We start from the raw sequence: 26,343 nt of genomic DNA on the forward strand, positions 1-26,343 counted from the left end.
CTATGATGCATTTAATAGAAAAAAAAAGGCGGGGGGACAAAATGCAAACCCATTTCCCTGCCTCAGGCTTCTGATGCCGTCACCTCCAATGCATTGGTTTTGTTTCCAACCGTTAATAAAGCATTGAAACAGAAAAAAAAATCCCGAGAAACATCCGGTTGCTATGACGACAGCAACACCAGGGAGCCTGCTGGACGCATCAACACCCAATGAGCTGCTCAGACCAGGAGGGCTGGAGCTGCCACAGCACGGCCTGGCCACGTTGCCCGGGGCCTCCCGTGTGCGCCACGTGCAGCAAGACCGAGCCTCTCCCTGCGGCCCCATAGCTGAGCGGGACGGGGCTGCCCCAGCTCCCAAGAGGCTGTTTCCTCTCCACCGCACCCCACACAGCTTGCTCAGTTACCTTCACCAAAGGTGCCTGTTCTGTCTCTCTTAGAGGAAATGTGTTTTCTCTTTTTTTCTGATACACAGAGACGTTCATGTAAAAAGACAAAGCTGTCTGTGGTATACAGTAAGTGCTGAATTATTTGTTGCATGCATGGATGAATAAATGAATTAAAACAAAAGTAAACTGGTTTCATCCTAATAGCCAAATAAGTAACAGTTCTCGTGAGCACTTTTCCCACGGACGGTGTCTCTAAAACATGCGGTGTGTTCACAGCCGGCAGACTGACGCAGACAGCAACACAGACCTTGCGTCGGCTCTGAAAACTCAGCCAACAGGAGTAAAAGGCAGCCTCAAACCCATTTACTGTAAACAGCATAACGTCGCAAAACTTGATTTCCAACTCCAGGGATCAGGCAATCAGTAACAAAAACAAAGGCCAGGATCCGAAAGCCGTCCTGACTCCCAGGCCCACAGCAGCCCTCTGGGCCGTGGGGGAAGCTGCACCCTCAGGTGAGCACAGGCCCAGCCCTGACCGAGGGTTGGGATCCCCAGGCTTCCCTGGAGGCCCACACAGCGTCTCCAAGTGCTGACGGCGAGCTGTCGGGGTGGCCTGTGGCACTCGGAGCCACACCCCTGTACCCGGAGGAGCTGTGAGGGCACCGGGAGGTCTCCACAGACCCCACCCAGCACTGCCCCTCCCTGCAGGCATCCCGAGGAGGGCCCTCAGGCGGGCTGGCCTCATGTGCTGCTTGCCACAGCACAGCAGCGGGCATCTCCCTGGCACTCAGCAGCTCAGCTCAGCGCCCAGCGAAGAGGGCGGAGGAAGGAATGAAGGCAGCCACGGGGGAGGACGAGGGCCCAGGGCTCCGCTGAGCAAAGCTCCTGGCACCGACCCCGACAGAAGACGTCCTGGGGAGGCCAGGGCTGTGCTAGGACTGGCTGCGTCCACCCAGCCCGGCCGCTCGTCTCTTTCCCGCGTCATCACGGCGTTTTACTCACCTACAGGTCGGCCTCATGAAATAACGCGGAACAGGTGACGGCCCCAGGGCAGGGTCCAGCGAAAGCAACCCCGTCCCAGCACTAGAGCCCCGGGGCCCGCCCGGGAAGGAGACCCTGCGGGGGACTGGAGGAAGTACGGGCCTCAGGGCTCCCAACCTCAGCCACCTTTGAGTCCTCCCAACGCAGAACATTCCAAGACGTCTAAAAATTCTGCTGGGCCACACAGCGTCTTCTAACAACAAAGTGTTGACCGAAACGGTAGTCTTGTGATTAAAATATCTGAATAAATGATGAACAGCCCCGTCTACTTTGGGCTCTTTGGAAGCCTGGAACAGTGACCCCAGCCCCGGCCCCGGGATCCTCACCTGAACAGGTTCTCCTCCAGGCCCGGGCAGGGTCTTAGCGAGGCACAGAAGCCTCCGTGCCGTGTGTGGGTGCAGACCCCTCTCTGGACTCTGAGCTGCTGACTGCGAGGTCCGCGTGCCCCCTGGCTGCTGTTCGCCTCTGGACTCGGGAGCTCGGTGACCGGCCTCTGAATGGGCCTGAGTGCCCGTCCGCACCGGCCTCCCCACCCGGCACCCTCCGTGGGGCAAGGCTGGGTCTTATCTTTTTTTTCTTTTTTCTTTTTCTTTTTTTTTGAGGCGGAGTCTCGCTCTGTCGCCCAGGCTGGACTGCAGTGGCGCGATCTTGGCTCACTGCAAGCTCCGCCCCCCGGGTTTACGCCATTCTCCTGCCTCAGCCTCCCGAGTAGCTGGGACTACAGGCGCCGCCACCTCGCCCGGCTAGTTTTTTGTATTTTTAGTAGAGACGGGGTTTCACCGTGTTAGCCAGGATGGTCTCGATCTCCTGACCTCGTGATCCGCCCGCCTCGGCCTCCCAAAGTGCTGGGATGACAGGCTTGAGCCACCGCGCCCGGCCTATCTTTTTTTTCTTAATGTAGCCAGAGCTTTGTCAATTTTATCTTTTCAAAAAAAATTGACTTTTCATTTTGTTGATCTTTTGTCTTTTTTGTCTCAATTTCATTCATTTCTGCTCAGATCTTTGTTATTTCTTTCCTTCTACTAATCTGAGGTTTGGCTTCTTGCTTGGAAAGTTCCTTGTGGTGCATCACTAGGTTGTTCATTTGAAGTCTTTCTACTTTTATGACGTCGGCATTCATTGCTATAAATTTACCTCTTTGCGCTGCTTTTGCTGTATCCCATAGGTTTTGGTATGTTATGTTTCCATTTTCATTTGTTTCAAGAAATTTTAAACCTTTTTTCTTCATTTCTTCCCTGACCCACAGGTCATTCGGGAGCATGTTGTTTAATTTCCATGTGTTTACCTAGTTTCCAAAGTTCCTCTTGTTATGGTTTCTAGTTTTTTTGATTGTGGTGAGAAAAGAGACTTGATATAATTTTGACATTTTTTGTTTTTGGAGATTGTTCTGTGAGTTAACCTATGATCTATCCTGGAGAATGTTCCACTTGCCAATGAGAACAATGTGTATTCTGCAGCCGTTGGATGAAATATTCTGTAAATGTCTGTCAGGCTCTTTTGGCCTAGAGTGTAGTTTAACTCCAATGTCTCTTGTTGATTTTTCTGCCTAGATGACCTTCTCATTGCTGAAAGTGGGGCGTGAAGTCCCCCCCATTGTTGTATTACAGTCTGCCTCTCTCTTTAGATCTATTAATATTTGCTTTATATATATCGGGGCGCTCTGGTACTATTGTTATATCCCTTTGCTGAATTGACCTCCTTTTGTAGGCCTCACGAGGCTTACAAAAAACATTCTATAGTTATAACAAGTTATTAAAACTGATACCAACTTACCTTTGATTGTAAAAAAAAAAAGAGACAAACAAAAGCCTGTACACATGAACTCCCTTCTCCTCCCATATTTTAAATTTTTGGTGTCACGATTTATATTTTGATATTGCCTATCTCCTAACTGTTGTGGTTATTATTTTATTAATTGTGTCTTTCATTCTTCTTACAAAAGATGGAAGTGGTTTACACGCCATAATTACAGTATCAGTATGACAACCACGTTAGCATCCTTTTCCTTTGGTTTGAAGAACCCCCTCTAGAGCTTCCTGTAGGACGGGCGTGGTAGTGATGAGTCTCCTCAGCTTTCGTTTGTCTGAGAAAGCCGCCGTCTCTCCATTTCTGAATGATAGCTTTGCTGGGTACACCATTTTCAGTTGACAGTTGCTTTCCTTTAGCACCCTGCATATATCACCCTGCTCCCTCCTGGCCTAAAGGTTCCTGCTGAGAAGTTGCTGCCAGGTATATTTGATCTCCCTGAAATGTTATTTGCTGCTTTTCTCTTGCTGCTTTTGATGTCATCTCTTTGTCTTCGATCTTTGAGTTTTTTTTATTACAGTATATCTTAGAGTGTTCTTATTCGGGTTGAATCCGATTGGTGACCTTTGGCCTTCCTGTACCTGAATATTTACATCTTTCTCCAGGTTGGAAAGTTTTCTGTTACTTATTTGAATTAAGTTTTCTTCTGCTTTGTTTTTCTCAATTCCCTTTTTAACTCTAATAGCTCGAATATTTGCTCTTTTGATGTCGTCCCACAGACCTTGTGAGCTTTCTTCATTTCTTTTCATTTTTTTCTTTTTTCTTCTCTGTGCATTTTCAAATGCTCTGTCTTTGAGCTCACTGATTCTTCCTTCTGTTTGATAAGTTCTGCTACTAATGCTCTCTCTTTCATTTTTCCGTTGCATTCATTGTATTTTTCTGCTCTAAGATTTCCATTTGATTGTTTTCTGTTACTTCAATCTGTTAACTTTCTCTGATAAATTTGTAAATTCATTCTCTGTTTACTTGAAGTTCATTGAGCTCCCTGAAAACAGCTATTTTGAATTATTTGTCTGAGAGATCACACATCTCCATCGCTGTGTTAGGGCCAGTCTCACGCACCTTATTTTATCCATTTTGTAAGGTCACATTTGCCTGAATGTTCTGGTGCTTGTGGGTGACGATGAGTCTGAATCCCAAGGGTCCCACAGAGAGACTTTCGACTGTGACAGGTACAGAATTATGGTTATTGTGGGAAATATGAGCAGGTTACCTTCAATTCCACCACTCAATAAACGCAGCATTACCACATAAGCCACCAATTCCACTCCTAGGTATATACTCGAAAGAATTGAAAACTGGTGTACAAACAAACACACACGAATGTTCATAGCAGCACTATTCACGATAGTCAAAAAAGGGGAAAACAACCCAAACGTCCATCAACACACGAACTGATAAAATGTGATATGTCATTAGTGGCTGCCAGGGCATGGTAAGTGATCACTTAAAGGATGTTCTTCTGGAGTGATTACGAAGTGTTGAAACTAGAGAGGGATGATGGCTGCATGGCATGGTAAATGTGCTAAATGCCACTGAATCGTACACTTTAAAATTCTTAAAATGCTGAATTTCATGTTATGTGTATTTTACAACTTAAAAAAAACATGGGTACCTCAGTACTGATAGAGGCAACATTGGTAAATGTGAATGTGTTTAGTACACACGCATCACATTCTACCTGACACCCTTTTTTGGAATAATAAAGGGTATAAATAAATACTTCTTTTTAGAGCTTATATTTAATTATGTTATTTTTATTTATGCATTTTGTTGGGCTATAATATACACTCAGTAAACAGAGCTCAACATGTTTACACATGTGCACAGCCACACAGTCGGCACCCAGACTGTGGCACAGGCTCCCCGACTCCAGAATGTTCTGTCATGTCCCGCCCCACCCACAGCTTAGCACGCTTCAGAGTTCTAGAGTCACCCTATTCTTCCATCTCAGATCAACAGAACCGGACAGTGTGTACCTACATCTGCTGCTCTAGTAGGAGGTGGAAGGTGATGATATTCTACCTTTCATTTTAATTCACAAAATGAAATAATTTTGTAAGGGGAATTTACTATTTAGTTACCCATTAGTGAGGTTCACACAGGACAGTCGGGATAAATGCTTGATTTTTCCCTTTTATTTACTGGGTTTTTGAGTAATGGCTTGGCTGCCTATCGTCCTCCACTGGTGAATAATTTGGGGCTGTTTAGTAATTTTTTGCAATTATTTTTTATGGAGATGTAATTCACGTATCATACAGTGCACCCTTTTAAGGTGTACAATTCAGTGTTTTTTAGTATATTCACAGAGTTATAAAACCATCACCACTAACTCCAAAGAATTTTCATTACCTGAAAAAGAAACCCCACAACCATTCCCAGTCCCGTCACCCTCCCCAGTCCCTGGCACCCACAAATCCACCCTCTCTCGCTACCTATTTGCCCATCGCCCTCCCCACAGTCCCTGGCATCCACGAATCCACCCTCTATCGCTACCGACTTGCCCGTCCTAAACATCTCACAGAAATGGGATCACATGTGGCCTCCTGCACCTGGCTTCCCTGAGGCAGCCTCATGTTTTCTAGATTCTTCCATGCCATAGTCTCAGGGCTTCACTCCTTCCTGTGGCTGATTAAGAGAGACCTGTTTATGTCATGCACACACCTTCACATGCGTCCACTCAGCCTCACAAGTCACCGAAGAGCTCAGGCAGCAGGCAAGGCTCCAGAGACACTCCGAGGGTCAGGACGATGGGCCCGGCTGTTTCCACAAACCAGGTGGCTTGGGGCAACTCATCCAACCTCTCCAGGCCTCAGTTTCCCCATCTGTAAGCTCAGTGGCTGGGCCTCAGGTGACCCTGGGTCTCTTCCCAACTCCACAATTCTGTGATTTGAGCAAACAAGTCCAATCCTGAGTTCTGTCTCCCTTTCTAATCCAGTAAAAGTTAAGCTATTGTGTTCACTTGACTCAGCGGAGTGTGTGGGGGCAGAGCAATTATGACACAAAACCACAATTCTCTTTGGTACTGCAAGCTAATCCAAGTTAATTTTTCACACCACGATTGGCAAAATCTGCCTACAGGGAAAGGCTCTAAGCAAAGGCCTACAGAGTTTTCACCTGTGCAAAATGCTGTTTTCATTTGTGAAACACACTTTGTTACTTTACGGTGAAAGTTCGCAGCTAGAATCCAGCCTCTCCTCTCTGTGTGCCCAGACAGCTTCCACATCAGGTTCTGTGACCTTTTACAGACCAAGCAACTAAGTGAAGTTCCCTCATCCTGTGGCTCTCTGGGTGGCCCTGGGCGGCATCGGTGTCCGGGAAGGGGGTGCTCTCCGGGTGGCCCTGGGCGGCATCGGTGTCCGGGAAGGGGGTGCTCTCCGGGTGGCCCTGGGCGGCATCGGTGTCCGGGAAGGGGGTGCTCTCCGGGTGGCCCTGGGCGGCATCGGTGTCCGGGAAGGGGGTGCTCTCCGGGTGGCCCTGGGCGGCATCGGTGTCCGGGAAGGGGGTGCTCTCCGGGTGGCCCTGGGCGGCATCGGTGTCGGGAAGGGGGTGCTCTCCGGGTGGCCCTGGGCGGCATCGGTGTCCGGGAAGGGGGTGCTCTCCGGGTGGCCCTGGGCGGCATCGGTGTCCGGGAAGGGGGTGCTCTCCGGGTGGCCCTGGGCGGCATCGGTGTCCGGGAAGGGGGTGCTCTCCGGGTGGCCCTGGGCGGCATCGGTGTCCGGGAAGGGGGTGCTCTCCGGGTGGCCCTGGGCGGCATCGGTGTCCGGGAAGGGGGTGCTCTCCGGTGGCCCTGGGCGGCATCGGTGTCCGGGAAGGGGGTGCTCTCCGGGTGGCCCTGGGCGGCATCGGTGTCCGGGAAGGGGGTGCTCTCCGGGTGGCCCTGGGCGGCATCGGTGTCCGGGAAGGGGGTGCTCTCCGGGTGGCCCTGGGCGGCATCGGTGTCCGGGAAGGGGGTGCTCTCCGGGTGGCCCTGGGCGGCATCGGTGTCCGGGAAGGGGGTGCACAGGCACACCCCGGCGGGCTACCTGGGAGTCCGCGTTCTCGAAAATGCAGGGTGACCCTGGCGAAGGCTCGGGTCTGAGAGCTGCTCAGCGGCCCACGCCTCCTCTGGAAAAACGCCTTTCTCACTGTCACCTGAATAGCACCCTGGCCATTCTCCGACGCTCAGTGGCTCTGTACCCCCGGCTCAGAACCCTGTGCATTGCCTCAGCTCAGAGGCCCATCACTGAGCCGACCTCCTGCTTAAAGCCACCTTCTCACAGTGTTCAGTCCCGGGGACCCCGGTCGGGACAGTTGGCAGAGTATGAGCTCTGGCTGACCATCCGTGTCCTGGGTACAACTCACCCTCCTTTGTGATTCAAACTATTCCAGCCTGGAATAACTCGATGGCTCCTACGGGAACAACTGCTCCTTTCCAGCCAAACAGCCCGTTTCCCAAATGCCTTCCCTTTCCATTCTCTAAATACTGTAGCACCACACTGACCAGCATGGGGGTCTCCACCACAGTTAGGACCACCCTTCCCTCCTCCTCTCCCAAAGCACTCAACAGCTCTCCAGCACCCACCAAATGAAGCACTGACCCTTCAGCCAGGCACTGGAGCCCCCACAAGCAATGTCCATCTGCGTCCAGTGATTGGACGTACTCACCCTACACCGCAGCCAAACGCACTCCGTGTTTGCCAACGTGTGCACCTTTGTACATGTGTTTTCTCCGCCTGCAGTGCCCTCCTCCACGTCTCCATTCTTCCCGTGCGCCAGGCCATGCTCAAAATCTCCTCCTCCGCGAGGCTCCCAGATCACCCCCAAAGCCACCACACCTGTCCCTGAGTGTCCAAGGCGCCACAGTTTCACTGAGGCTGTGGCACTTCCCCTTCCGCCAGGCGCAGCACTACGTCTGTGTCCACATCCCTCCTGGACCGAGCGGTTCTCAGCAGATACGGGCTGACCAAAGGAGCATCTTTAGAGCTAACAGGAACTGTCCAGAGACCAGAGGCCTGGGTGGTCTTAGAACTGTCACTCATCTCTGCTTCAGTTAACTGAGCAATAAAATACCCTGCAGATAAGATCAGATGGCAGGTGCCAGTGTGTCCTGAAAAGCTGTAAGTCTACAAGCAGCCGGCAACCTGCCTGGCCATGCTGTGTGCATCCCACAGGGCGCCAGGAGCAAACACCCGAACAACCATCCCATTCCCAACTCAGGGCAATGGGTCCAAAAGACGCTGTTGCTGCTACGTGAGACAGAATGTCAAAGCGATGAGGCAGGCAGCAAATAGATGCCTCAGGGCGTTTCTCAAAGAAAGGAATGATGCAGCCTGAAAACCCCACCAGAAGTATCTTCCTGCAAGCATCTAAACGCCCTCTGAGTTCTACTTCCCAGAAGAAAGCAGTTATGTGAAGCAGCGATCACAGTGAGAACGGAAGTGCCCGGCCACAGAGGCTGCCGTCCGTCTCCCCATCCCGTTCCACCTTACAGATGGCTCCCCTCTGCGGGACCACACAGTTGCCCGGATGCAGATGCTGAGATGGGAGCTGATGGGCAGGTTTCTGGGGTGAGTGGCGGGAGAGAGTGGGCAGCAGACAGGACAGGGGACGCAGCCTACGTGGAGCGGATGAGTCAGGAAGACCCCACCTGGGTCTCAAGACCCCACCATGGGGTCTTGTCTCATTCGTGACCCTGTACACGCCTTGCAGCAGTGCAGATGGCCAGGGCTCTGCCACTGGGGCTCCGGGGAGACCACCAGCGAGAGATGGAGACCCCTGGGAACAAAGCGGGCCCAGATGGAGACCTCAGACAAAGGCAGCTCTCGGCCCTCGGCTGAGCAGGCTGAGGGTCTACAGCCCTGGTCCAGGCCCAGGCCGGCCGCCAGCACAGAGAGGCCCAAGTGGACCCCGGGACCCAAACCCCAATCTGGGGGCTGCAGGGGAGCACAGCGACTGGCAAAAGGGCACAGCACACAGGGCTACAGCGGGCAGCCTGTGGTCAACAGCTCATCAGTGATGGTGACCAGCCAGGCCCAGCCAAGACAGCAGGAAAAAAAATCACATGGAGGCCACGCCCTCTACCCTGGGGGCAGAGTTGAGAGGACAGGTGGACGAGGCAACAGGGACCCACGTGCAGGTCAGCAGACGCTAAGGATCCCAGGGTCCGCGTGCCCAGCCAGGCCTCACACCAGCGACACCCAGGGGTCTGCACCAGAGCCATGGGGGGACAGGGACATGAACAGGCGAAAGTTCAGCAGGGCTGAGGCACCCAGGCCGGGTCTGAGGCAGAGATACGAACAGACGAAAGTGCAGCAGGGCTGCAGCCCTGAGACCTGGTGGGCTGGGGTCAGGACATGAAGGAGGTGTGTGTGGACTCGGGCTGGCCGGCCCCCTCCCATCGAGATGTGGGAAACCCCATGGCCGGGATGAGGGGAGGCGGGAGGGGCGAGAGGCGTGGAGGCCGGCTTAGTGTCCAGAGGAGAGACCAGCCCAGACCCAGGGAAGCAGGAGCCCCGTGGGATGTCCCAGACAGCAAGGAGAGAGGCAGTGAAGCCACAAGGGCTGGGGAAGGACCTCAGAAGGGGTTTAAAGAATGAACAAATAAAAGCTCTGAAATTTATTTTAACAGAGCTTTGGGCTACCGCAGGCAAGAAGACAGCAACACCCACTGAAGCCAGACCCACAGCAGTCAGGGCCCGGCCCCCCGAGCCCCCAACCACCCCTCCTCTCCTCAAGGTCAGAACAGCAGCGAAGGTCAGAGGCGGAAGCACAACAGACGCTCCCAACCCACAGGCAGCTGCTGAGGCCTGAGGCCGGGACACGTGGGGCCGGCAGCCCCTCCCAGGCCTCCATCACCCCGAGACGGTACAGAAATAGCGTGTCTTGTGGGTGGGTGCTGGGTCGGGAAGGGAGGGTGACTGCCTCTCCCTTTCCAGGCACATTTGGATTCCCTGGGGTGTCTGGGAATGACTCACGCCGCTGGTCAGCGCTTCTCAGACCTGCGTTCACAGCGCGTCTCCCTCCTTTCCCTCCCTGCCTGGGACCTATGTAAGGCTCTGTTTCAAACTGGCCCAAATGCAGGGTCAGTGCCTGAGATGCAGCCCCCACAGCACACCTGCCCCGCAGCCCCACAGCAGCCCCCCACAGCCTCCCTGTAGCCCCCGCAGCCCCCCTCGCAGCCCCCTGCAGCCCCCATGTGCTCTGCTCGATGCTCAAACATAGTTTTATCTCCTTAACTCTAATGCTGTTTAAAAACTATTGTCCTAATTAAGCAAGAAAAATGGCAGGTTTGCAAAGCGTCTGCTCTGGAGAGCGGCAGACCAGGATGGAGACACCACACTGACACAGCTGAACACAGCAAGGCTTTCCAAACTCTGCGCAACAGGAAGACACCGAATGGTGAATGGAGGAGCTTGCAGGAGACGCAGCTCTGACTCCGCCCCGCCCCGGCCAGCAGTGCCTCTGTCAGCACCAGCCTCGGCCCTGACCCTCCCCACTACGTCCTGGGCACCCTCAGAGCTTCGGCCATGGGGTGCACAGTAGCCTCCATGCATTCTGAAAGGAGATTTTTAGACTTTTGTGCAGAACACCAGGTGCCGCCCACCTGCAAAGCACTCGGTCAGTGTGGCCTGGAAAGGGGAGGAAAGTCGTGGGGACAGGCTCTGTCGGGCGGAGGACGTGATGCTCAGAGCAGCCAGGGACCCCCATCCGGGCCCGGTCCCCCTGCGCTGCGCCCCACGCTGGCTGGAAGTTTGTTCTGGAACCCACCTCCAAGACAAGTGCGGCAGCCGGCCCTGGCAGTTGGGAAGAGGGCGGCTGACGTGGCTTCCGTGGAAAATGCCAGAAAGCACATCCCACACCAGGACACCTGGGGAAACAACCTCAACTCGGAAAATCCCAGGCTGTTTCAGTCTCTCTGCTGTCCGGACCTGCTTAGATGTCCCACCGTTTGGGAACTGTGTACCCTTCGAGAAACCTCCAAGGCCCCAGGGATGCCTGAAGCCGTGGAGCCTGGACCCCGTGTGTCTGTGTTCTCACCACCTGGACAGGCTGCTAGGTGACTGACAGGCGGACCACGGGGCCTCAGCCGCTACACAGAACACCACACGATTTAAAACTCAGAAATCGCTTATTTTTAGAATTTTCCATTTAACATTTTTGGACCATGGCTGACCACAGGTGACTGAAACCGCAGGTGAGGGGGTGAGCGTCAGCCTGTGTCAGGCTGGACACGCCCAGGGGCCTGGGGAGCAGCCGGGGTGGGGGGACGGGGGCTCCCCACACCCACACGGATGGCCCGTGAAGTCACCAGCAAGGTAGGGTCCTGCAGGCCTGCGTCCCGGCCAACGGCAGCCACCAAACCTCTCTGCACTTCTGTTACGGACGAGTCAGAGAGGCCCAGAAAAAGGGACCAAAATTGAAGAACCAGGGAATTTCAGAGGGAGAGGAAGGTAAGCAGACCCCGGGTCATGCGCTAGGAGGGGGTTCTGCTGCCCAGCGAGGTCTACCCCCAAGCAGGACGGTGGGCAGTGGCCCCAGCACCCCCACAGCCCACCAGGGGCCTGCACGTCCACAGGAAGGACAGAGGGAGGATGAGCCCCTCAGGGCCAGAGAGTCACCAGTCACTGCTGGTGCTGGGCCCCACCTGGAGACATCTAAGCACCACCCCATGGACAGTCCGAACCTGGAGGGGCCCGATCCCGACCCTGACCCACGCCAGGGGCCCGATCCCGACCCTGACCCACGCCAGGGGCCGCAGCCAGCGCTGCGTGCTGGAGATCCGGGCTTTCCTCAGCAAACACGCTCGGCTGTCCTCGTTTCCAAGTCACCCCTGTTGGTAAAACAGTGAGGCCAGCAGTGAAATGCACAAAACCCAAACAGCCCCAGAATTGAAACTGGAGCCCTTGCAGGGAAGAAGGCGGTTTCTAAGTGTTTCCCGTGACTGCTGTGGGTGCACCTGGGGTTCTGGGGGTGGACGTGAGAGGGTTGTGGGCCCTGAAGTCACCTGCTGGATTTCAAAGTGGGCCAAGGCAGTGGTGTCTGGAAAGCACGTGGAAAATGGCATTCCCAGGAAATGTGGCCAATCGTTCACCCTGGACCACGGCATAAAGACACACCGGCCCTCTCATCAGAACGTGGGGAGCAGGGGTCTCAGTTTCCAAGGACCCCACAAGCGATGTCTGCAGGGTGAGAGACCCCGTACCCAGCACCGAAGGAACCTGCCCGACACACAGCCCCCAGCCTCGAGCGGAGGCCCCCAGACTGCATACAGCTGTGCAAATGCAAATGATCTCCCTTTGGGTGTGAGTCACAGGACGGTCTTAAAAAGAGTGTCTTCTTCCAGTGCCAGAAAACAGAGAGACGGAGGCTGTGACGCACAGGAGCGGGTGGGCGGTAGGCGGGCGGCAGGTGGGCAGTAGGCGGCAGCGGGCAGGCAGTGGGCTGAGAAGCAGAGCAGAGCCCCAGCCAGGAGCCCAGACGGCGGCAGAGCAGCGGACCCCGAACCAGACGGTGGGACCTGTGCTGGGGGAGAGTGAGAGCGAAGAGGAAGAGAGACGGAGACAGAGAGACGGCGAGGGGGAGAGGGACAGAAAGACAAAGGCAGGGAGGGACAGAGAGGGAGTGAGAGCACTTCCCACAGGAAGGACCAAGCTCAGGTCCTACCCTCCCCCAGAGCCTGATGCAGCTGCGTGGGACAGGCAGGAGGTGCGAGGGGCCCGTCTCTGACATGTGCCAGCACTGCCCTCTACACACAAACTCTCAGGAACCATCACGACCCCATTTTGTAGGAGAAGATGCTGAGGCCCAGGACGGTAAGCAGGCCACATGGCCAGTGGCAGGGGCAGAAGTCAGACTGCAGCCCCCCAGGTGGTGTCATGGCCAAGGCCGCAGCATCACTGCCCGTCCTGCCTCGCCTGCCCCCAGGGCGACCTCTGTCCTATGGACTCTGGGGCTTCCTGACCTCTGGGGAGGGCGGCAAAGCCCGTGGAGGCCGGAGTCCCATGGGCTGGGGGACGACAGGAAGACCAAGTCATCTGTATAATCGCCGTGGACGCAGTCAGCAGTGCTGCCAACCCACCCACAAGGCAACACGGGGCCTGAGACCAGCCCCAGGCAGGTGGGCAGGTGGGCAGGTGGGCTCGCAGAGTTGGGGTCCCTGACCCAAACCACCCCTGCTGCTCACTCACCCCTAAGAGTGAGGCTGCGATGCTGTCAGCCGAGGACGCTGACGTGGGCAACTCTGGTGCAGCCGGCCCCGGGGGAGAAATGCAGTTGTGGCTGGCGTGGAGGTGGCTGTGGCCGATGGCCGTGACGGTTGCTGTGTTTGGCAGAGAAGCCAGGTGAACTGGCTCTGTGCTTCAAGGGGACCTAGAGGGTCTCCCCCAAGTCCGTCAGAAATGTGTGCACATTCGCCCTACCACACTGTGCACCTGGCCCAAGTTGGGAGAGATGCCCGAGAGACCACAGTCAGCCTCAGCACAGTGAGGGCTGCCCTGACCCTTTGGGGTATCTTGGAAGAGCCTGGCATTCTCTCTGGGGTAGCTCTCACCCTCGCAAAGCACAAAACACACTGAGAACCCCAGACTCACGCTACATCCACAGGGAAGGCCAGGCGGCTCCCAGATGGGGGAATGGGGAACACAGAACCAAGCCCCCAAGGAGCATCTGACACCGGAGCCCGAGTCTCAGCTCAGCACCACCACCCCCGATGCGTCCACGCTGCCCCAGCCACAGACACCCACAGACGACACGTCCACACTGCCCCGGCCACAGACACCCATAGACGATGCGTCCATACTGCCCTGGCCACAGCACCACCACCCCCGATGCGTCCACGCCGCCCTGGCCACAGACACCCACAGATGACGCGTCTACGCCGCCCCGGCCACAGACACCCACAGATGCATCCACACTGCCCTGGCTACAGACACCCACCACTGGCAATGTGGCCTGAGACACTACCACACCCTGGTCAGAGGCTCAACCCACACCCGCACCCCACAACCTGTACTCACAAAACCTGCAGCTAGCAGGAACCGGCCTCTTTGCCTGACCCTGTCATCAGTGGAGGGAACTCCAGGGGCGGGCACACCCAGCGCAATTACAGGGCAAGCATCTGAGGCCCTCCTAGTGGGCCGGCCACAGAGCCTCTCATCAACCACCCTGCGGAGAACCACAGTCAAAACCTGCACCGCCCAGACTTGACGTCTCAATGCCAACTTCAGAAGAGGAGAAAATAGCAAATCCAAACTTTGATTTTTCCTTTCTTATTTATGACTCAGGACAAGACTGCCTGAGAGAGCATCAGACTCCAAGTGCAGGCTGCAGTGCGGTGTCTGTTCTGGAGTGGGGGCAACCCCTCCCCAGTCCACACACATTAACCCTCCCCTCCCCACACACCCTCACCCCTGCCCTCCCCACACGCTCACCCCTGCCCTCCCCACACACCCTCACCCCTGCCCTCCCCACTCATGCTCAACCCTCCCCTCCCCACACACCCTCACCCCTGCCCTCTCCACACACGCTCACCCCTGCCCTCCCCACACACCCTCACCCCTGCCCTCCCCACACACCCTCACCCCTGCCCTCCCCACTCATGCTCAACCCTCCCCTCCCCACACACGCTCACCCCTGCCCTCTCCACACACGCTCACCCCTGCCCTCCCCACACACCCTCACCCCTGCCCTCCCCACTCATGCTCAACCCTCCCCTCCCCACACACCCTCACCCCTGCCCTCCCCACTCATGCTCAACCCTCCCCTCCCCACACACCCTCACCCCTGCCCTCCCCACTCATGCTCAACCCTCCCCTCCCCACACACGCTCACCCCTGCCCTCCCCACAAATGCTCACCCCTGCCCTCCCCACACACCCTCACCCCTGCCCTCCCCACTCATGCTCAACCCTCCCCTCCCCACACACGCTCACCCCTGCCCTCCCCACAAATGCTCACCCCTGCCCTCCCCACACACGCTCACCCCTGCCCTCCCCACAAATGCTCACCCCTGCCCTCCCCACACGCTCACCCCTGCCCTCCCCACACACCCTCACCCCTGCCCTCCCCACTCATGCTCAACCCTCCCCTCCCCACACACCCTCACCCCTGCCCTCCCCACTCATGCTCAACCCTCCCCTCCCCACACGCTCACCCCTGCCCTCTCCACACACGCTCACCCCTGCCCTCCCCACACACGCTCACCCCTGCCCTCCCCACACACCCTCACCCCTGCCCTCCCCACTCATGCTCAACCCTCCCCTCCCCACACACCCTCACCCCTGCCCTCCCCACTCATGCTCAACCCTCCCCTCCCCACACACGCTCACCCCTGCCCTCCCCACAAATGCTCACCCCTGCCCTCCCCACACGCTCACCCCTGCCCTCCCCACACACGCTCACCCCTGCCCTCCCCACACACGCTCACCCCTCCCCCCACACACGCTCACCCCTGCCCTCCCCACACACTCACCCCTGCCCTCCCCACACACGCTCACCCCTGCCCTCCCCACAAACGCTCACCCCTCCCCCCACACACGCTCACCCCTGCCCTCCCCACACACGCTCACCCCTGCCCTCCCCACACACGCTCACCCCTGCCCTCCCCACACACGCTCGCCTCTCCCCTCCCTTCCCCACACACCCTCACCTGAGCGTCGCCAACACCGGAGAGCAGCCTTCACAGGAAGGGTGGCCCCCAGGCCCTCGTCTCCTCCTCTCCCCCCACCAGCCCAACCTCCACCTTGGGCCATAAACACCCTTTGGCCAATTGGCTCACCCTCCTCCAACAGACTCTGACCTCCCCAAGCCCCAGTATCCCCTGGAGATGGAGAGCGTGCCTGGCCCCCCAGCCAGGGCAGGTGTCTCCAGGGCCAAGCCATCACCTCAGAACGGCAGACGGGGCTCTCCCAGGTGGAGGGCAGGTCCGGGACTGGGAGGACCACCCCCACACAAGGCCCCACCCCATCCTTGGGCTCCAGCCTCATCCCCAGCAGCTGCCAACCCTCTGAGACGCCATGCGCCATGGACCCTGCACCAAGGGGTGCTCACTGGGCAGCCGTGTGACCAGCAAGCGCAGGCGGGTTCACAGCCGCAGCTGAGCTCTCCAGAGGCAACTCCACCAGGGGTGCCGCGAGCTCTGTATCCCCAAATTTATGAGGAGCCTGGCTTTGGGAGGGGACACCTATGGGAAAAGGGCTCAGGGGGCCCTCAGCCAAGGAGCAGCTCTGGCAGCCCCCTTCTTCCAGCATGGGGACAGGGACCGCCGGGCATCGAAGCTCCTCGCCTGCCTCCTGCCCGACAAGGCCACAGGCACATCCGGGGCCAGCACTGACCAAAGAGACGCTTCCTCCACCTCACTTCACCCAGCCTGAGGCTGGATGGGCGGCACTGGTGTCTGCAGCAGACCCACAGCGTTCAGGAAATGACAGAAACCAGGCCAGGCTCTGAGCAGCCCATCCGTCCTCCCCGACACCTGACCATGACGGCATATTTACGATGTCTTCTCCATCTTTGAAAAATATTTTTAAGAGGACATAAGAACAAATCAATATTCCAGGAGCCTAAGGAAGTCAGCTAGCTGTAAAACTCTCATGGTAAGCTACACAGTGGCGGGAATCAGCGTTAACAGGCATTCCACAGCGCGAGACTCTGACACACAGAGCGCCTTGCACCACCGTGGCCGGGTGAAGACCCTGCACAGCTGCCGTTCCAGTGCGGCCACGGCCGGAAATCGCAGGCACTGGGTGGGAGGAGGAGGACGACCGGGTTTTGGGATCCCAGAGCGGCACACGGAAACCTCTGGATGGGTCACAGCCTCTGATGGGCGCGTCACAGAGCAGCACACAGCCTCTGGTGTGTTTTCCGATGAACTTTCAATAATACATAGAAATGTACGGGTGTAATGTTTCCTGTGTGCGTTTACAGATGTGTGTGTAATATTGAATATGTGTGTGCCCACCGTATCTCCACGAGGCAAAATAAGAATGGAGAGAAACTGAAAGACGTTGGCGTGCTGGGCTTTCAGTGGGGACAACTTCTCATTCTTGAAAACTTAAAATTAAAACAACTACAAAGCAACAAAAATGCTTACAAATGTAATAGCATTTGAGATTATTATAAATAAAAATGTTAGGTCTAATCTCTCTTTTGCCAACATTTCCTTCGTTTATATTAAATGTTGACAGTCAACTCATTACGTGTAACAATAATGGCAATTTGTCCTCATTAAGTTTAAACATAAAATAAAAAAGTGTAATTCAGAGTTTGCAAATAAATGCCCATTCTACTTAGCGTAGGTGTAGCGATTCACACACAAGTCCCACTTAGACCACGCTGCCCGCTCCAGAGCATAAGCCCCCGGCGTGGGGAGGGGGTCCAAACTGACCACCACCACTGCTTTGCTTTATTAATTGCTTTTGGTTTAACACCTGAACCAGCTGGGTGCAAACGACAACACACATTACAAAACCACCTGCCCATCCTCCAGGCACATGGAAGGCACACAGCCCACAGAAACCAAACTACACATGGCGTCCCTTTCAGAAAGCTCTGCGTATGTTTAAAATTAAAAGTCTTGTAAGGAAACTATTTTTCTGTATTTCAAAATGTCCTTAATTACAAAGAAATAGATATTCACTCTAGCCAGTTAAGTCTCCAGGTAGAAAAAGTTAACTTTGTTCCCTCCCTCAGTCAGCCCCGCCCAGAGCCGCAGCTGCGAGGACGGCTTGGTGTGCACGGCCCACACCTCCTCTCTGGACCACACGCCCACACCTGGAGCAGATGCACAACATTTCAACATGGCGGTCTCCATCCAGCCACGGTCTGTGGACAGCGTTCAGGCTCCAGCCTTGACCCTGGGCACCCTGACCCTCACAGGGGACGAGCCTGTGTGTCCACCTTTGTGTCCTGGTCCTCGCAGGGGACAGGCCTGTGTGTCCCGCATTCGTATCCTGGTCCTCGCAGGGGACGAGCCTGTGTGTCCCGCATTCGTGTCCTGACCCTCGCAGGGGACGAGCCTGTGTGTTCCGCCTTCATGTCCTGGCCTTCGCAGGGGACAGGCCTGTGTGTCCTGCCTTCGTGCACCCTGACACCATGGGTCTGATTTTCCCACGCTGGAGGTCTGCTTCTGAACGGCTGCATCTCCTCCTGCAGGGGAAGCCGTCTGTTCACCCCAGTGCCTGTCCTGTCTGAGGCCTGGCTTCCTCCTACCCAAGGGTTGGGGGCTGGCCTGTCCCTCATGACCCAGGAAGGCGGCCGGGGCTCCCCGGAACCCGGGCTGCTGCGGGTGTCCACTCTGCTCTGGGTGAGGCTCTAGAAGGTTCCTGTGAGAAGCGACTGTGTCTAGGGGAGCCCCTTCCCCAGTTTAAAGAACGTCCCCCACCATGGCTATCCACACGCCCAGTCCTGTAAGGAAGTGCCAGGCTGCCAGGATCTGAGGAAGCAGAGGCCGCTGTGCGCCGAAAGCAGGATGAATCAGCGGCGCCATTCAGAACGAGGCTCAAATTACTGCTGTACTTTTCAGAATGGAGCCAGGCTCAGTGTTTCAGAACCAGAGGCTGACGCGGATCAGTTCGCCTGGCCCGGGACCTGAGCCAGCCTCTGAGTGCCACTCCCCACGGCTGCCTCAGAGGCTGAGCCTCTCCACGCCTGCTTCCCGCCGGCATGGTGGGGGTGGCCCTGCCGTCCCCTAGGGGTTCTGTGGGATTCCCTGAACACTGTACGAAAAACCTGAGCCCTGCTCCTGGCCACTGGATAAGGACCTCTCCGAGCCTTTCTCCTTCCCACTCATTCCCACCCCCAGACAGGAGCAACCAGCGCTGAGAAGTCCTGTCATCCCACAACCCATCATCCTCCATCATCCCCCATCCATCATCTCGCGCCTGTCATCCCCTGCCCATCACCCCGCGTCCGTCACCCTGCGTCCATCATCCCCCCGTCACCCCACATCCATGACCCCGCGTCCGTCACCCCACGTCCGTCATCCCCTATCCACCAACCTGCATCCGTCATCCTCTACCCGTCACCCCGCGTCCATGACCCCGCGTCCGTCACCCCACATCCATCATCCCCCATCCATCAACCCACGTCCGCCATCCCCTGTCCATCATCCCACATCCGTCACCCCGCGTCCGTCATCCCCGTCCATCACCCCGCGTCCATCATCCCCCATCACCCCATGCCCGTCATCCCCGTCACCCCGCATCCATCACCCCGCGTCCATCATCTCCCCATCACCCCGCGTCCATCATCCCCCATCCATCGGCCTGTGTCCGTCATCTCCCATCTGCCATCCCCCGTCCGTCACCCCGCGTCTGTCACCCCGCGTCCGTCATCCCTGTCCGTCACCCCGTGTCCATCATCCCCCCCATCACCCTGCGTCCATCATGCCCCCATCACCCCGCGTCCATCATCCCCCGTCCATCACCCCACGTCTGTCACCCCGCGTCTGTCATCCCCCATCCATCGACCCGCATCCGTCATCCCCCATCTGCCATCCCCCGTCTGTCACCCCACATCCGTCATCCCCCGTCCATCACCCCGAGTCCATCATCCCCCGTCCGTCACCCCGTGTCTGTCATCCACCTCCCATCACCGCGGTGCTGTTTTCTAGGTGCTGGAGCAAGGTGGGATTCACACCTCGTGTGCATACCTTCTGACTCACTGGGCTGCTGGGCACAGCCTAACTCAGGAGCGGGGCCCCACGGAGGGTGTGGCAATCACACAGCCCTCGGCCTGCTCTCCAGGAGTTCTTCTGATACCTCGAGGACTCTCTGAACCCCGTGTCTGGTTCCCAGCTCTTCCGTAACAATGTGGCTGCTCTGAATCAGTCACAAGGAAGATCCAACTTAGCACAGACAGTTTTTCCTAAACAGCAGAACTGGGGGCAACACAGGCGTCCTGCAGTTCAGTCTGCCACGTGCAGCACGCAGGTGACGGAGCGAGGCTGTGGTGGGCTCCAGGCAGATGGCAGCAGGCAGGTGACAGAGGGTGAGGCTGTGGTGGGCTCCAGGTGGACGGCGGCAGGGCAGGCCCAGGTCTCTGTGACAGCAAAGCCTCTCCACTCAGCCACCTCCGCCTGTTTACAGCTTCAAGCTGGGTCAAAATCCCAGGGCTACTCAGAGCGAGCATTTCTCCCCAGCTGGATTCCTGAAGCCAGAGGGCAGGCAGCAGGGCCCTGGCCTGACAGACACACACGGACCGCCGACCACGACCGGCTTCATGACAGTCACAGGATGTTCAGGCTTCATTTTCAGTCCACACCTCTGGCACCAGGGTCTTGCTTGGCACTCGTATGGAACAGCAACCGTGTGAAGCCTCTGCCTTCAAGGCAAAACTGGAGCCCAGGACTCTCTGACTTAAGTTCTTCCTCCTTCCGCTGCACCACGGCTGTGGCCACCCAGAGACTGGGCCCTCGAGCCTCCAAATGCTGCGAGCAGCCTCCTCCTGCTGTCGCTTCCAAAGAGACGGCACCAGAGGCGGGGCTGGTGCAGGGCCACGGGGCAGGGGACTGGTCTCTTTGACTGGGGGTGGTCTCGCAGTGGCACGAGGCTCAGCATCGTGTGGATCTAGCTCTGGGACATGAGGCAGCCCCCAGAACACCCTTGGGGCGCAACTGCCCGGTGAACAGTGAACGTCCCGTCTCCTCAGCCACCCACAGACGCTGCCACAGCCGCACCCTCAGGGCAACGAGCGTCTGTGGAGTCCAGTGAGAACCGCGAGACGCCGACCTCCGGGCCAGGCCCTCTCCCCATCCCAGAACCTGACCTGTCACACGTGGCTGCAGCCTGGGTGGTTGATAAAAGAAAAATTATTCCTTCTATAACCAGAAAAAAATAGTGCATCAACAGAAACAGAAATGCTCAGAATAAAACATAAAACATCAAAGTCGGTGGGACAGAATTCAGCAGTGCCCAGGAGGGCCTGGAACCTGGATCCCTGCTCTGGGTCCATGGGGTACATGGCTGCCAGGACCAGGGAGAGAGAGACCCGGGCCGCCGACCAAAACCTATGCTGTAACGCCCGCAAGGTAGATTTTAAGTAATGAAAAAATCATCAAAAGGATAACATCCCATGCATGCAAACATTACGTTCAGCTCAAATCTGAAATCAGGTGAAATGCATACAGTCCCGCTCACTGGACAGCACCGTGCCTGTGGCTGCTTCCCTGCACAGCTGCGTGACCCCGGCCCTACACAAGACAGGTTCCGCCCACTCGGCCTCCACGACTTCCTTGCACAGCTTCTCAGGAAAGCAGCAGGCAGCTGTGGCCCAGCATGAGCCTGGCAAAGCACTTCCCTCCCAGAGCCGTTTCCTCATCAGCAAGACAAACACAAGAAGCTTCCCTCTCCTGGGTGCTGTGAGGACTGACAGCCCCCGCCTGGCACCTGCACAGGGCGTGACACACACGTCACAGCTGCCTTCACCCGCTCAGCCTCCCGCGTCCCCATGGCCCAGACCGGAGCCTCACAGCACCAGAACACACCCATCCAGACACCGCCAGGTTTGACACCACAGACTGTGCTTGTTTAGGGGTGAGAATCCTCCTGACAGAGCCACGGTGTCCCAGGTGGGGGGCAGCAGAGTGAGGCCCCGGTCGGGGGCTGAGCTGTGCTCCAGTCAGGAAAGACATCGCCAGACACCTGTCATAATCCAGGGCTGCTCAACGTAAAAAAAAAAAGAAAAAAAACTAAAACTGCAACATGGAACGGCACAAACCAGCCACAGGCTGAGTTCTAATGGGTGAGCCACAAACCAGCCGCAGGCTGAGTTCTAACGGGCTGAGCCACAAACCAGCCGCAGGCTGAGTTCTAACGGGATGAGCCTCCAAGGAGGGAAACGTCACTTCCTGCGCCACAGAGCCCAACCTCTCCACGTCCACTGACAACCTTGGTATTTGCAACTATGTCCACGACTATCTCTGCTTCTCCAAAACAGCCTCTAGCTACGTAAGCTGTTCAGAAAACCTCACGTGTAAAGCAGAGTGTGTCAAACCTCCATCTCTGGTCAGGAATTAGGACACCCCCGGCTGCTATCTGAGCAAAAACGGCACTTCCAGAGGATCATCAGATCCTGTGTCTTGGTTGGGGCTGGGGTCCATCAACTTAAATAGCTTCTGTTTATGCCGGTGAAGGAGGCACAGACTTCGTCCTGTCTAATTCCAAGGAACAGGCGAGGGTGGGAGCTGTAGCGGAAGAGACAAAGGCAAAAGGCAGATTCGCCCCTTTGTGTGGTCCCGTAAGTGACACTGTCTCTCCCTCTCCCTGGAAACGGCGGCCCCCAGTCACCCCCTCCAGCACCTGGGACAAGGGCACACCAGACTAATTCTTAATCAGACGGATTTAGTGATAGCAAATAAAGAGAAGGAGAACCAAACCCTCAGCCAGGCTACCGTGAATGGGTGTCACCAAAAAACGGCACGAGCAGGGCTCCAGGGGTGAGGCCAGCTCCAGGCAGCCCTGCGTCTGCTCCTCAATCCTGGAGTCTTCCAGGGGGTCCAGGGCAGCCGGAACCTGGCCAGGTGGAGGATTTCCACCGCGAGGACGTCAGGGCCCTCCCTGAAGGAGCGGAAGCTCTGCAGGTGACTGTTCGGGAAGCTGGTCTGCTCCTGACACTCGGCAGGAAGAGAGAATCGCACTCTGTAGACCAGGAGTCTCAGATTTCAGCCAGATGGGAACTCTCTGCAGGGCCTGTGGAAAGAGGTCGCCCGTCCCGGCTCTGTAGGTCTGGGATGGGGCCTGCCTCGAGCACTTCACACACGTGCCCAGGGAGGCTGGTGCTGCAGCTATGGGGACTCCGCTTGGAGATCTCCGGGTTAAGGGTTGGTAACTGGAGAAGGGGGTGGGGGGATGCCAGCTCTCCCTGCTTGCCCCTGGTCCCACACACTCAGGCCTCCGTGGCCAGCGTGGTCCTCCTTTCCCACAGCCAAAGTGCCCCGACTGCCAGCGTCCACTCCCACGGGGCCACAGGGGACACCAACGTCCGAGGCAGAGGCACCACTGTGCGTCCATCTCTCAGTTCAAAGCGTTTCCAAGAGAATCCTCAGCAAAAAAGCAACACTCCCCATTCAGAGAGTGAACCAGAGGACAGCAGGAGGCTGGGAAGGTGCTTAGCTCAAGGAGGGCTGGAGGGTGGGGCTGGGAGGCACTAAGGCCCTTGGGCACCAGAGAAAGGCCCGGCCCATCCCAGCAGAGGCCGACCAGAACTCCAGAGCACAGCGGAGGCCCTGCCATGCACGGGAAGCCTTTCCTGACTTAGAGGCAGGAGCTGGAAGGCTGGGATGATCCTGAGGGGTGCTTGGCCACCAGTCACAGCCAACTCCAGAGCCCAACGGCTGCTGCCCCTCCTGGGCTGTTTCCCCAGATGAGGCCTCTCCGAATGTAAGTTTGTCTGCTCGGCCACACCAGCCTCCTCCTGGCACATCGTCTCTCACAGGGCACCTCCTTCCATGGAGACCGGGGGCTTCAGACGGCTCCTCCCGACAGGGCCCAGCACTCGGGCAAACACACCTGTGGCTTTGGCTCAGCGCAGCACACAGTGGCTGGCGAGGAACGGAAGGAGAATTGGAGAAATGTATCTAAAATGTCAGGCAGACCTCTGCTGTGTTCACTGGGAAGAACCACGTTGCTTCTGACGAATTTCTTAAAAGAAGAGAAAGATGCCAATGAAGAAAACCAGAGGGAACAAATGCTACCCAGGAATGTAAAACAGCTGGCGTCAGAGACTGACTGGCTCACACTGTGTCCATCAATCCACCTGCCACAGTGAGTGATGTCCCTACGGCTCACACCGCATCCATCGATCCACCCACCATGGCGAGTGTCTGCGATGTCTGGAGTGTCTGCGATGTCTGTAGTATCTGCGATGTCCATGCAGTTCGCACCACGTCCATCAGTCCACCCACCACGGTGAGCGTCTGCGATGTCTGCAGTGTCTGCGATGTCCATGCAGCTTGTACCACGTCCATCAATCCACCCCACCATGGCGAGTGTCTGCTATGTCCATGCAGGGGAGAGAGACCTGCCCTAGCCTCAGCACAGCCCACGAGACATTAGAAAGGCAACCACAAGTTCAGCTGTGGAGTGTAAAACAAATTTCCTCCTGTCACAGGCTAACTTTCTGTTCTGGATTTCCTGGGGTTTCCTTTATTAGACTTGAGTCCAGACCTCCTCTGGAAACATTCTCTGGGATATCTCGGCCTGGCACGCAGGGGGGTGAAGGAACGGGGACACAGACGGATGGAGGGCGGCAAATTAATCAGCAAATGCTCCTTGCACATTTCCCAGCTCTGTCAGTCAAAGTGAGGTCTGACCACACAAGCTACCCATTCACTTGCTAAATGGTGCAAAATGGGCCCAGACCCTCATTTCACCTTTAAATAAATAACAGCATATTCTTATTTGGTCTTTAAACCACACAGGCCAAAATGAGTTGAGCACTGTTATGTATTTAATTGACTCGTAAAAGCAACTTGTTTTTCTTCATCCTTCCCCGACCTTCTTTAAGGAGTATCCCTTAATAAACTGTGCGCAGGGTTTCAGTGTAAACCCGGGGGCAGGTTAAACACGCTCCCTCCAAAGCTTACTTGGTGTTGATTTTTCAGCCACCCGCTCTCATGTGCAGGGACAGGACAGAGTCGTGACCAACAGTGGAAAGACCCACAGCTCCCAGCTCTGGGGACAATGGGGGGTGCTAAGCTGGAACACTCCCGGGCACAACCCCTGGTCGGGGGTGAAAGCATCCCCAGCCCCACCCCCAGTTGTGGGCTGCTGCAGGTCCCGGCAGCAGAAGGAGGTTTCCACAGAGAGGCTGCTGAACGAGGAACAGGGCCAGGTCTGGCCGTGTAAAAATACTTGGAACCCACGAGAGGCTTCGCGTGTGGTGTCATCGGCAGCTTCCGTTATGTCCAGTGGTGACATGTTTATGGCCCCTGTGCCGCCGTGCGGTAGCAGTTTTCCCGAGCATCTCCCGGCTGGGACAGCTGGTGAGCATGTGAGCTCAACAAATGAACATGCCACCTTGGTGACATGGAGGCTGGACAGTCACGCCTACCCTCGTCCCGGGCGAGGCCACATGGCCCACAAAACACAAGGCTTGAGTTAGCGTCGGGCACGCGGGGGAGGCACCTGCCTGCATGAAGGCTGGTCACAAGACAACTTCCCAGTTTACAGAATGGTTAACTGATTCATTCATACTCACTTCCTGCCACAAGAGACTCGAGCTCTAGAGAGAAAGCCGTCGAGGCAGAGCACAGGCCTCGAAGCAGGTGGTTGTTCCCACATGCTCTGCAGGCCGCGTGTCCCCCGCGCTGTCGCCTGCCGATTTGCTAGCTCCTCCCAGAACACACAGCCTCCTATGTATGTTTTTACTCTACAAACGCTCTCTAACCAGTCCAGAGGTCAGAACAGCCGCAGTCTCCTACCTCTGTTGCTTCTCAAGGGAAAAGCACAGCCTGGAATGAGGAGGCCCAGGCCCTCTCAGTCTCCTATAATTACGTTGCTACAGATGTACGTGTTTGGGTGAAGCTATAGTTAAATGTGAGATTATTCTTCTTGGTTAATATTTTACTTTCTGTCATGACCAGCATGCTTAAAGAAAAAACCCAAACGCTCTGTGAATGGGCCATGTGCCCAGAGGCTGCCTGCAGTCGAGGCAGGTGACGTTCTGGGATCCCCGGGAAGTTGTCATCACCCTGCTGACATGAGTGTGGATGTTGAGGCCTGGAGGGTGACGGGTCACACAGCCAGAGCCTGGCAGCAGTGCAGAGGCGGAACCCTGGGTGCCCTGCAGGCCTGTGCCCTCTCAGTCAGCCTGGCAACGCGCAGCTAACGCTCTTCCAGAAAACATTCCCTGGAGGAATCCTGCTGGTCCTGAAGTTTTTGGCCTTGAGAAGGTCATCACAGACACCCCTCCCCTCGGGCCAGGCCTGCTGTCTGTCTAAGGGGCCCTATTTTATCCGAGGTGATTTGTAACTTTGAAACACACTTACACAAAATGGAAATACTGTCCTCTCTATTAACCTAGAGACCCCCGTCTCTACCCATCCCTATTAATGCTTTTCCATAAACACGCCGCATTCTGAGAATCCAGAAGCCTCCAGCGCAGGACAGACGCGTTCCAAGCCACTGGGAGAGG

At 56.5% G+C, this 26,343-nt stretch overlaps 1 protein-coding gene and 1 long non-coding RNA gene across 2 annotated transcripts in view; both read right to left on the reverse strand.

Annotated features, from left to right (window-relative positions):
• Nucleotides 1-26,343, reverse strand: part of LOC104671362 (ras GTPase-activating protein 3) — a 99,367-nt gene that overhangs the window by 56,582 nt on the left and 16,442 nt on the right. The gene's annotated exons all lie outside the window — the stretch shown is intronic.
• Nucleotides 17,449-26,126, reverse strand: LOC115895981. The gene is made up of 3 exons (XR_004056021.1): nucleotides 22,601-26,126; nucleotides 19,862-22,393; nucleotides 17,449-18,357 (listed from the first exon to the last, which is right to left on the reverse strand). It is a non-coding gene; the product is annotated as an uncharacterized LOC115895981 (long non-coding RNA).

The sequence above is a fragment of the Rhinopithecus roxellana genome, unplaced genomic scaffold, assembly GCF_007565055.1.
Source record: "Rhinopithecus roxellana isolate Shanxi Qingling unplaced genomic scaffold, ASM756505v1 contig4090, whole genome shotgun sequence".
NCBI lineage: Eukaryota > Metazoa > Chordata > Mammalia > Primates > Cercopithecidae > Rhinopithecus > Rhinopithecus roxellana.